Below are 13,614 nucleotides of genomic sequence, written 5' to 3'. Positions count from 1 at the left end.
AAACTTGGGGGATGAACAGTAAAGGGTATAGCAATAATTTGTACCAAATCAGTTTGCCAGAAGAAATATGTTGGATAAGTTCTTGTTCAATAAGAGAAGACAGATCCTACCTTACAAAAAGCATCAAGATTTACCTACTTGGTCATAAATTGCCTCTTAAAGCAATCGCACAACATCGGTAAGCAGTATTGTCCAAAAAGCCCACACTTCGTGTATCACCATTATATATAAAACAACATGTTAAAATTTAGGCTCAATTGGTCATCGGAGTCGGGAGAAAATAGCGAGAAAACCCACCCTTGTTTCCGCACGTTTCGCGGTGTCATGAAATGTGTTCAAAATACCGCGAATTGCTAACTGTTTTAATGTTTTCACAAAAAGTAAAGCATTTCATGGAATAATATTTCAAGGGAAGTAGTTCACAATTAGCTTCTGTAAATCTGTGAGCTTTAAACTTGTGTTCTGTGCAGAAAGTGTCGAATGGCTTTAACCTCAGGTAAAGAATAAACTCACTTGCAACATTTTTCAGACGATACTTCAGGTTGTAACTATTAATAATAATAATAACAACAACATTTATATAGCGCCTTTTCTTAAGGTTCAAAGCATTCAGGGAATAACAAGAAAAACGTAACAAAATGAGAATGAAAATAAAAAACCAAGAAGAAAAAAAGTCAGAGGTATACGATCCCTTTGTGTGCTTTTACTTATCCTGGGTGAATTTCAAGTTCTGATATTTCAAATCAAAATGGTAATGATAGTTAAAGTAGTGTATAGTGAGTATTCTAAAAACTGTCAGTTTTTTTTTTTATTGTGCTGTGTTTCAGAATCAGACAATTTAAATAGCATTTTATTTTAATCAAAAATTTTAAGTCTACAATAAAATAAATATGTTTGAACTCCATTGCCAGGTTTTAAAAATGCTACCATAGTGGTACAATGGTCAGCTCACAATTGTAACTAATCATTATCAGTAATTAAAGTCAACTTTAAGAAAACAGACCCCAATTTTGTTTATGATATATTTAAAATCAAAGCACAAGTCTCTTATACCAACATAATAAAGAGACACATAATCGTCAGCCCCTTCTCTTTCAATATGTTTTCTTAAAACAACCACAATATCTATTAAGCCAAATAGTAATAAAAATGTATTTAGTGTAGAAATCCTCTTAAAATGTTATTTAAGGGGGGTGGCTATGGGCTGTTGGCACTCAGAGAGCAATATCCACTGGTATACACACATCTTCTGTACTATCTTAAGTCCTCATTGTGGTTATAGTTGCGACTCTTGGTATTATCATTCCTGATAATTACAGTACTTGTCCTACCTTCTGTCAAGTGGCGTGTCACCATGATCAGATGGTTAGAGTGTAGTGGGTTTGAATCCAGTAAGGCTTACCACTGATTTCACAGTGACTCTAATAACTTGTTGGTTTATGCAATTCATGAAGTCATAAACATTAAACCACAATATACATTGTGTATTAATTAGAGAGATTTGCTGTTGTCAACTTCACATTGTTTTGTATCATCCCCTTGTGGGAGCTTTGCCAAGTTCCAGCATTGGGAAGACCATCCAAGAAAACCCCCCCATCAAAAACAAATCCATAAACCAGCACCCCAACACCACAACAAACAAACAAACAAACAAAACAAACATTAACAAACAAACAAACAAACAAACAAACAAACAAACAAACAAACAACTACATATTTCTTCTTGATCAGAAAGAATATTGGGCACTATTCTGCTCTCAACTTTCACTTTATAGAGCCCACCTTGATCTGTACAGTTTAAAGACAATGAAAGTGAAACTAGTCCAACTAATGTCTTTTTCAAATCTTAATCACGAAGCGTTCTGAAAGGGTATACTTGTCACAGAGAAACAAATCAAGCTTGCTTTCAAACTACTGGCTCGTACTATTATATTACCAACTTTATTAATACTTTCAAACGATTGGTTAAAAGCAAATTTCTCATAATAGTGCTATATTTTGCCTTTTGGTCTCTGTCATGCTAAGACTATGAACAAGGACTTGTTCAATTATGCTCCATACATGTAGGCTTTACAAGATTTAGCACAACTTTGCGTCAGAGTTTCTTATAGTTATTGCCAGACAGTAACAAACAAAACATCTATTAAATCGTTTGCAGTACCCGCTGCTAAGACATGGGATTCGAACTGCCTCTAGCTACCGGGCAATCTCGGTGGTCTAGTTGGTATGACACTGCTCTGGAATTGCAAAGGTCGTGGGTTCGAATCCCACCCGAGTAAAAATGCCTGTGATTTTTTTTTCACAGGACTCGGGAAAGTACTGAGTATACAGTGCTACACACATCGGTGTATATGGGTAAAAACCAAAAATTAATATTCTTTATCCCCGATGCAAATTTGACATCTATTAAAACAAAACTCATTATATTTTTTCCTGATTCACTTCACTTTGATTGTGTTAGCGTGATTTTGTCTTTAGTCACCTCAATATTCAGTCTAACTGTGATCCAGGAGAACGGCAGAAACTGGATGTCAAATTAAATCTCTTGGTATCTAAATGTGACAACCAGTGTTATAGCCACGGTGGGCAGTAACCCCACCAGGGCTACACAGAACAAAATTCCACTGTGCTGCACAGCACAGATTTCCCCTCAATTAGAACCAGTGTTATAGCCATGGTGGGCACTAACCCCACCAGGGCTACACAGAACAAAATTACACTGTGCTGCCCAGCACAGATTTGCCCTCAATTTGAAACAGTGTTATAGCCACGGTGGGCAGTAACCCCAACAGGCTACACAGAACAAAATTTAAATTTCTTAATAAGTTGTCCTTTACTGAAGAGAAACGTGCTTTGGTGCCATTACCCTTTCAAAAACAAAGCATACAGGCCTGTTAACTTGACCAATGTTATAAAATAGATGTTAATTTGCATCAGGGATAAAGAATATAAATTGTTGCCCCCTGGTCATTGCCTTAGAGTTACCAAGAGAATTAGTTTAAACACCCCAGTTTTTGCAGTTTAGTGTTTTTTGCAAATCAAATAAAGAGTTGTGTTAAAGACATGGTTAAGCTTGGGTGGGGTTAAAAAAGAAACAGAAAAAGAAATTGTGGGAAAAGAATATTAAAATCATTAGAATAATGCAAAACTTTGTTTTAACCTTGTCTTCATGCATTTCCTCTATGCTGGAAAAGGAAAGAAAGGTGGGCATAAAGTATTCAAAATTACTAACTATTCTTTCTTTGTGAAAAGTTCACAGTATTGCGCTTTATGCAGGTTACTTTATGATTTTCTGTGGGGAACTAAAGGATTTGAATAAATACAATCCAATGATAAACCATCTCTTTAATATAATATTAATTTAATTGATAAATCTCATGGCTTGAGGCCTTAATATTTGTTGAAAGAGAACTTCAGAATCAAAGAGTGGAGAAGTCAGTTTGTTGTATTTTTTCTTATAAATGAGATATTGTTATCAGAAGGCAGTTACTGGATTCAGGTTCTTGTGATGATGGTCATATGAACAATGATTCCAATCCTAACTGCACAATTTAATAGCAAAACAAAAACAACAGATGCTTTTCATGTTTAGGGATGAGAAATGTCACACCTTTATCTGAACTAAGACTATTTATGTCAGTCTGTTGAGAAAACTAGCGGTTAGTTTTCATTAGAATTCATGTACATTGATCTACATGTACTTATTATGTAGTGCTGAGGATACTGCCCTAAAAAGATTTTCCCTCAGTCTACAACTGGTAGAGCTTTCAACAGGTTTAACATTCATTGTTTCAACATACCGTCTGAAATGTTGATTTTAGTTTCAGACCTTTTTGTCAGCAATGACTCTTGCCCCTGACACTTTAAACAACTTTATAAATTTGTAATGACTTAGATTGAACAAGTAATAGTTTGATTTTTTTATCAAGCGTAATTTATTCTTCTGAAGACTTCTCTCATGGCATTTTCAGTAGGAAAATTATAATTATACAGTTGTGGGGATTAACATCAAAGCATATATTTGATTTGATTGGTTCAAGTGAAACATAGTTTATTTGAATCAAATTTCTTAAGGATCTTCCATGTTGTTTACCTGTGTGTGGCAGTAAACATTCATCATGAAATGAGGAAATGAACTCTCCTCAACATACTATCTTCAAATATGAACTAATCATGTTAGGTGATGTACAACACTTATTACCATGGTATATAACAGATTTTTGTGTGGTCAACGTAATCTTTACTCACTTCATGAACATCTTAAAAAGAGATGTTAAATGTGGTTGGTGTAATGATTGTCATGAAAATAACAGATCTGACTCTTGAATGCAAGATACCATGAAGCAATAATGGGGGTAGTCTGTAACTGGACTTAGGTTCTTGTGGTGAAGATCAGGAGAATAATTAGTCCGACTCCGCACTACCATAATCTGCATCAAATAAATACTGTAAGACTAAGAGCTGTCAGAGCTCGACTTAGATTCTTGTGGTGAAGATCAGGAGAATAATTAGTCCAGCTTCTGACTGCAAGATATCTACACCAAAAAGGAAATGAAGATTACAAGAAGTTGGTAACTGGACCTAAGTTCTTTTGTTGATGATCAAAAGGATGGTGGGTTCAAATCCTGACCTGTAGACGGTTAACTTGAAAGCTATAGTCAATAGAAAAAGATGCTTGTTGGTAAGACACCTCTGTGAAGTACCCTTTATCAGTCACAAACACTACAGCCTCATTACTGAAAATGCTCATACACACTTTAAAGGTAACTTGTTTGTTACAATATTTGTGTGATGGAAGAGTGTACACACAGTCGCAAATGTTGACAAAAACAATGAATCAGTGAAAAGTACGTCTGGGGTTTTTTTCTGTAGAGGGGATGGGAAGAAGTTTCATGAATAAGATGGAGTCTTGAACAAGATGGAGTATTTAGCTAAATTATTAACGGTTCGCTGTACTGTACATGCCATGAGATTGTCTATCAGTTCTGAATAATCAGGTTTGATAGAATAAATTAAATTAAAGGTACATGTGGGGTCATAGATAGGTTGTGGTAAATGCACTGAAAATGTAAGACGTACAACAAATATTTGGGAGAAGCACAGAAGTTGGTGATCAACAAATGCCATCAACAAATTTGAAAGTTCAATCAGAAGTACTTCCTGATAATTACTTTATAAATGCAAAATATGTCCTCAGTTTCCTGGGTTTCTGAAATGGGCTCTCTTACATGCTGTGTGGTTAACATTCTACATTTTCAAGCAAAGTTGTAAAAGAGGGTAAAATGAAATTATTAACAGTCTTGTTACACAGTCACATAGTTTTATATAATTTTCAAAACAAAATAGGATGGCAGACGTTTAGTTGATTTCAATAAACTGACTATTTGATCCCCTGTTGAAATGTAGTAGTTAACGTACAGCAAATCATTGATTACCTTTTGAGTGCTATCCTGGTCACATGCTGTTTTAGGGACTTTGTAAGGGTAGCGGGTAGCAGGAGCTACTTTAGGATTTGACACTCCTACCCACGCGATGTTACAGGTCCACTTTCCCTCAGTGGTAGTACCTGGTTGGGCCCTACCCGGGGTAAAGGGTTGTTTGCGATAACCAAAAACTGAACATTGTAAATGTCTGGCTTCTTGGGAAAAAGGAGATGTCAAAGTATTGAAATGGCAATCTGGGACTACAGCAGCCAGTGTAGAGACTTGTTGAAACAAGAAGAACGAGATTAGAGCCCAAACTGACATCTACATCAACAACCCCATTGACACACATTGAAATGAGACAGCTAACATTGCCTTCAGAATAAGAAAGATTGTCAAATCAAGAAAAGACTTGCCATCATCGTTACTGTATGGAGGACATGGGTGCAGGAGTTGCATTGAAAAACACTTAACCAATGGCAGATTTATGTATCCATTGGTAACAGCGGATTGATGACATCAAAATCCTTACAAGCTATATGTATCAGACCTGCCCTGACAGCAAAGCACTGACTTTACCCAGAGTGGGTACCCTGATATCATTTAACACAGGAGATCGTTCAAAATGTAAGAATGCAAGTAGATTCCACTAAGGAGCTGTCACTACAAAACATTTGGACCAATGGAGGATGTACGTATCCATTGTTAACAGTAGAGTGATGGCAGCAAGATCCTTGCAAACGCTTTGCAATTCCTTCCATACCATCAATGCACAGACCAAAGTGATTGGAGATCCTTCAAAATTTGACACTGCAAACATTCTAGTCAAGGAATGAAATCACATTCAACATCAACAGAACTGTTCTCAGTAGCTACAGGAGACCTGTTATAAATGTAAGACTTCAATGTGCTGAACAAGAAATGGAATGAAACTGAATAACATCAATAGATCTATGACATCAGTAGACCCTTCATAGTGAGTCTGTGATGTAATGATATCATGGAATGGAGTCACATTCAAAAACATCAACACAACTAATCAAGATTCTTACAAACGTTTTGTCTGAACTGTTATCAATAGTGAATGGAGATGAAGGAATGCTCAACATCACACCCAAGACAGCGTTGCATTCCATTCATCCATTCCAATTAAATATTGTAATATAAACTATTGCATATGACCAGGATAGCTGTTAAAATGTATGTCAACATGAACCCTAATTGTCGGTAATAATTCTTACATTTATAAAGTAGCTTCAAATGTTTTTAAACCTGAAAGTTTTTAAAGTTTCATTTAAGGGGAGAGTACGAGATAAATGAATTGTATTCAAAGTTCTCAAAATGAAGATTTGCTTTTAAATTTTCTACCGTTAAGTCAAAATCATCATATGAACTTGGTTCTGTTTGATAGAAGTCCTGTACCTTTAAGACTTTAAGTTTGCCTCTGAAATGTTCCTTTTGTAAAAACAGATTGAACAAGGTCTACATGATCACATATTTGTATGGGTCTTTGCATCCCATAACTTGTACAATTTCCCTTTCAATGAATATTTTATAAAACAAGGAACTTTCAGGTTCTTATTTGGATTCACAGGTAGACTGAATATTATGTAATTGACAATTAAGAATAAAATAATTTCTCAGATTTAAGTTTTCATCACTTGAAATCAACCCGTTTCGTTTAGATTGAGTAACACATGACTTCCTTCTCGCATGAAACTAATCATGAAGTTATTTCAACTAAATTCAATCCTTCCTAATGTTCATCGTCCTATTTATGACAGAGATAAAAAAGTGCATTCTGGCCTATAATAAACAGTACATAATAATAATAATTATAATGATAATGGCTTCTTATATAGCGCTAAGGTCCGTCACGATGTGACACTCATGTTGCTTCAACATTATGACCCATGGTCACATGGGCCTTAAACCATTCCTTACACTAGCTCAGCTCCCTGGAGAGTATACAGCCTGTGCTGCTCCAAGCTAATCAATCACATAAACCACCTCTGCCCTCACAAGTTACCCATTTACTCCTACATGTAGGTGGAGAGAAGCTTATGGTTAAGTCACTAGTGTCACAATCGAGATTCAAACCCACACTCTAATGAACATATACACCAGAGCTGGAGTTTGGTGCTCGTGTCTGTTCAACCACGACACTCCACTATGATACTCATTAAGAATATATCAATTCATTTCATTTCAAGATTTCTGATCATAACAAACATTATTCTCTGATTTTATTTTTTCTCAAATCCTTTTCCTTTTATTGTTGACTTTCAACTATATTTTACTCAAAGATTTGTTATACAAAAAAAAAAAAAAATGACCGACAATTCAACCCTAGCAGAATATTTCTTAAAGACTAAACTTGTTGTTTTTCTCAAATTCTTTTCTTCATCTGATGCTTTTTACCTCTGAATAACCCAGTTTGATTACTACTTGACTGTGACAAGATGGGCTTCCAATAATTTCCCATAGATCTTTATTTTCCTCTCCTTTCTTCAACTGTAGCTTTTATTTGTTTTAATATTCAAAATTCTTGTGTCTATGTGTGTATACCAGTTTGGACTCAAAAGTTCCGAAGTAAAGCCATAAAGAACAACAACTTGTTTAATCCATAAGTTATGCCAAATGGTTCTGTGTACATTGCATTATGGTCATTAATGTTTCAACCCTTGTCATGCAACCACAAAATGGAGGGGCATTACACTTATCATTGATTACTTACAGCTCTTCACAAAATCAAACCCCAACAATATATTAAGTGTTGGAAAGAAGAGGACGTTCCCTTTATTCTCATCATTGATCATGTTTAATTATTCAAATCAATAGCACTAGGCAAAAACTGTTTGCCTTGATTTTTCCCCTGAAGATTTTGGATTATATCAAACAATGTTGATCATTAGAAATTTTTGATATTTTGGTATCATTTAAAAAGGCAATATTGTTGTCAAAAGTACGTTGAGTATTTTGGATACACGACGGATGTTATTATGGCATTTTTTATAAATTGCAGAGGGATTCAAACTAAGTTATGTTATGTAGACTGGAAATTTTTTCGATTAAAAAAAAACACTAGTTAAATTGTCTGTTCCTGAAACACAGCACAATGAAAAAAAGCTGACAGTTTCAGAATACTCATTATAAATTATTTTAACGGCATTTATCATTACCATTTTGATTTGAAATAGGGCTACTTGAAATTCAACCAGAATAAGATATAGCACACAAGATGTATACCTCCAACTTATTTCCCCTCTAGAAAAAGTACATCATGACACGCCACTTGACATCTGTCACAACAATCCTATGTGCTCAACAATACACTGAATAAGACTCAGAGAGAATTTCTCAAATTACACTATTGAGTTATTGAATAAAACATTCCACTATTTACATACAAAACTTACAATATAAATTTAGTCTTGAGCTGAGGTCAGTACGACTGATGCTAATTGCAAATCAAATTAAAACTTTCAACTGGTCAAAAAAATGAGATTTTCTTCTTGTATGCAAATGTTGCAAAAAGACTTTCTAAATTTGAACAAGTTTTCCAAGATTTGTAATTTAACTACATGTTTTTTCTTTATTATAATGAAATACTTATAAAATAAATGAATTGATTTTAAAACAATTACTCACGATTGTAAATGAATCCTCTGACCTGTCTTTCTTTCCAAGCTGGCAAAATGAGGCTGAAAGCCTACAACAGCTGATAAAAATGATTAAGCTTGCAAAGCTTGCACAGCCAAATTTCAGGTTGGTTTTCCAACATATTTCTTTGAAAAACTGTGGTTTCCAAAAGACCATACAACCACACAGCAAAAACAGGTTGTGTGCATCCAGCACAAGCTCTCATCAGAAGGATTGTGTTCACATCCCACTAAACTCAATTGCTCTACCCCTACCCCCCTCTTGCCATTCATTAGCTTACCCCCACAGACCACACTAGCACAAATCTCTTTCTTATTTAAACTTACCCTTTGAATATGCAATGAAGTTACTGGACCCTAAACCTGAGATCATACAAAATCTGGGCACAGTACTACACAATAGACATGGGTTATGTACAATCATGGTCACTGGGTTATGTACAATTTATAATATATACAAGGGGACTAGGTACAACATGCAAATAAGAAAATGAATATTCATACTAATTCAAAATACTGTGTTTTTTGGTGACAGAATCCCTGCTGCGATACTATACAACCATATTAGGGCAGGCAACAAGGCTTTTATCAATGGTGCAATATTTTCGCGTTAAAATAGCTACATGTACCTAATTTGTAATTCAGCAGCTGTGGGTTATGAAATCACAGGGGAACTTTTAACTTCAGATTCAATGTGGATCATAAATAGAGAAGAATGGAAATTAAGCTAAATTGAGCACATTTACTTTCCAGGTTGTACAATCCATCTTCAATTCATATCTGACTCTCTCCTCTTACCTCAGATATTTTAGAATATTACAACCAAGATTAACTGCCTCAACTGGGTCAATGATCAGAGTAATTTAATAGTCAGTTTTGTATGTTTGTTTGCTTGAGTGGATTTTATAAATTAAGGTTTTCCATTGTAAATGTGTCAAATCATTATGGATTTGAATCGGTTAAGGCAGGGTACAGGATTTAAACATTCAAATAGAACAAAGATGTCAAATGTCACTCAAATCTCACCTGTTTACGAGAGTTTTACTGTAAAGGCGCCATGAGCAATAACTGTTGGATAGGTTCCATATAAATGTTACATACTGAGGTTAGCAACAATTTTGTCAAAAACAAATCATTTTGATCTAAAGGAAGAAGTAAAAATGTTTTCACAAACTTCATTGTAAAACTATTTTGCAAAAAGTAGATTCATAACTAAAAACAACAGCAGTAACTGAAACTTCCTCACAGAAATTTGTCAAGCTCATACTTACAATTTGGTTGTTTCTCAAACTTGAAAGAGAACATCACGCACCGTAAACCTGTACCCTGCCTTTCAAAATATCAACATTTTGAAATCTAATATATTGATCTATTTTTGTTTGCAGTTTAGCGTTTGATGCCAGGAGATGAATTAGATGTGGATGGAACAATTCTTGCTGATTGATGATTGTCTGCAACTGCCTCTTCTAGTCAACACTAAAGCTTCAAGGCAATGGGGTCTAGTCCATGTACTAGAATGGTATCAAATAGCAAATCCATGTCAATCATGAGTTACTCACCAGTCAAACTTGTGAATAACAATTCTCTCTCCATTAAACACCAATTGATGAAGACTGTTTGAGCTTTATGAATTACTCACCAGTCAAACTTGTGAATAACAATTCTCTCTCCATTAAAAACCAGTAGTTGAAGACAGTTTGAGATATATGAGTTATTCACCACTCAAACGTGGAAACAACAAGGCTTGGAATCAAGGCTCATGGATTATTTCCTTCCTATGATCATGTGTCAACACTTTGAAATCAAGGAATATTTGAAGGCACAACTCTTAGCATCTCCGATATACTTCATTAGATTCTCATTGACATGGATTTGCTTGACATTGGTTTCAATTGAACATATAAAATATCACATAAATAAATACAAAAATCAAATTCATGCCAGGCACATGTTAGGAAAGGCCTTTTGTTTAACCCAGATACACTGTAAGTAACAGGAAGTCAAAAAGCGATCATCTTTCTTTGAACGTTAACTGAAAGTTTGACGTTATCATCTTACAAAAAAGTGGAATGAAGCAGCCTCTAGTGACAAATGCTACAATTTTGTAATTTCTGTTCTGGCCAAACAGAAATTACATACAAATGGTTATCCAAGCAGGTAAAAGGGGATCTTAGCAATAAGTTCTCTTCAGTTTGGGTTAAATGTGAACAAGAACCTTTTGGGGATAGCTTTTCTCCATGTGCCTGGTGTTAAAGCCAAAGCGCAGCATCCTTTAAAACAAACAGACATTATAAGTCCCTCCATTATAGCAGTAGTTGATGAAGAGTGTCTTGAAGAAACACACAGTAGTGTGAAGATCTGCATGTTTGAACTTGAGGGTAGTAATAACCCTTTAACACTATCAAACCAGAATGGAAGATGGAAAGAATCATTACTGTCTTATTATTCCAATCAAATGTTTGGAATGAACTTGTCCTCTTATCAAAGCAGGTGCGTTTAGTGATGAAATACACCTCAAAAACACTTTCTCTATACAAGCTGAATGCAGGTTGTCTGACAGAGTCAGTTTTCTCATTCGGTTATCAATTATTGGAATCGTGTAACCCCCCCCCCCAAATTTTGACTTAATTTTGTTTTTAGTAAACTCAGGTATTGAGTAAGGATGCTGCACTTTGGCTTGTTGTAAATTGTGTTACAAATTATATTGATGCTTTAATTATCATTAAGTGAATATTAGTTTGCCTGATTGTGAATTGCTTAGGACTGGATTGAATTGTATGTTGCAATATTCTTATTTAACAAAGAAATGTACACTGGCACATCGTATTTAGTTTGTATGTTCTAATTCTATATTTTCTGGTGAATTTTTGAGTATGTTCAGATACAGTCTGGTATAACAACAATTCAATATTACAGCAGTGAAGAAATCCAAAGTACTGAGCATAAACTGCTAGATAGCAAAGCATTGTGCATAAAACAACAAGTGTGTGTAACAGTTGTTTAAAAGCAGAGTACATCAGTTTGTGGATGCATCCGATGCAAAGCATTGCATTGCATCACTGTATTGCAGGACTGGACCACTCTGGATGAGCCAGAACCAAACCTTAAGCACTGATATGTGCTGAGCAAATTGCTTACGAGCAGTTATCAAAAAGCACTCATATGTGCTTAGCTAATTTCTTACGGGCAGCTATCACAAAGCACTGATATGTGCTTAGCTAATTGCTGACGATCAGCTACCATAAAGCACTGATATTGATCACTCTAATTTCAAGAGTGAAGGAATTATTCTCAAGAAGTATCAAATTGAAATGTTAAAATTCAACACAACTCTGGTTTCTGTGTTAAAAAAAACAAACTGCAAACCTGCATTGACTGCAATTAAACTCATTGCCAATCTAATACTCCCTCCTCCTGTCATGTATCAAGCATTGAGCTGACAACTTTAACCTCTGATAGGTGACTTATAGAAAAACACGGTACACACACTTTCCACTGGTCATTTGTAGAAAACACTTTGTAAGAGGAAAAAAACTTAACATGTCAATGTCATGATTTGTAATACATACGGACAGCATCTTTGAAACATAATTGATGCAGATCTTGAAATCGTTAACTCAATATTTAATTTTAAAATCATTAAGGAACCAATGATGGTGTGTGTACCTTATAGGGAATGATGTGCCAGTGTACAAAGTGTTTATGAAAGAATAAAAGAAACTCTGTTGTGTGTATTTTGTATTTTATTATGTGTTGGGATGGGAAGCATCTGCTTTCTATTCCAATCTTGTTGCAGCACTGACCTTTATCACGCAAACGCCATCTTGTTTTTACTATTTGTTTTCTTCATTCGTCTAAACAAACCAACGCTAGAAATCAATCAGCCATTTATACTATTGTTGGTCGATCTGTCATGAAGGAACGTTAAGTGATAGCTTTGAAATATTGCTTGTAACGTTACAGCGATCTATCAAAACTTACATCCGTGGCCAATCAAAATGATTAGCCCTCTCTAATCACAAATGTGATGAGCAGAGCAGCATTGCCAATGGCATGTACAGGCTGCTCTTGCTGTTGATAAAGTCAACCTTTTTGAGGGCAAGTTGATGCTTCAAATACAAGGCACAATTGAACAGTGTAATCTGTTTGTACACAGATGATGAAACATTGCCACCTCAGATCACCTGAGCATTGAACAGAAGGTTCATTCTCATATCGGCAAAAACAATAAGGTTATTTTCTTAAGGGCAAAGCAACGCCAAAAAAGATAAGTTATTTTTTACACAGAAGGCATCATTAAAGCGTTCAATCTGTGCACAGATAATGAAACGATGCCAAATCAAGTCATCTGAGCAATGACCTGACAGTTTAACATCCAATGAATCAATGTTAATCAGACAGTTGTTTCAATTACGAGGCATCACCAGTGTCCTTCCACTGGACACAGCATTTTGTCTGAATTGTTGTGTAAACCGGTCCATCGGAACCACACATACTAAAAAGAGAGATCTTTACCAAATATTGATCTC

The 13,614-nt window shown here is 35.2% G+C and overlaps 1 non-coding gene across 1 annotated transcript; it reads left to right on the top strand.

The window, feature by feature from the left end:
- Positions 1-2,207: 2,207 nt before the first annotated feature.
- On the top strand, positions 2,208-2,281 carry Trnas-gga (transfer RNA serine (anticodon GGA)). Its single transcript has one exon. It is a non-coding gene; the product is annotated as a tRNA-Ser (tRNA).
- Positions 2,282-13,614: the final 11,333 nt, after the last annotated feature.

This window comes from Asterias amurensis, chromosome 16 (genome assembly GCF_032118995.1).
Source record: "Asterias amurensis chromosome 16, ASM3211899v1".
In the NCBI taxonomy this organism is placed as follows: Eukaryota; Metazoa; Echinodermata; class Asteroidea; order Forcipulatida; family Asteriidae; genus Asterias; species Asterias amurensis.
This window is presented reverse-complemented; position numbering and strand designations above follow the sequence as displayed.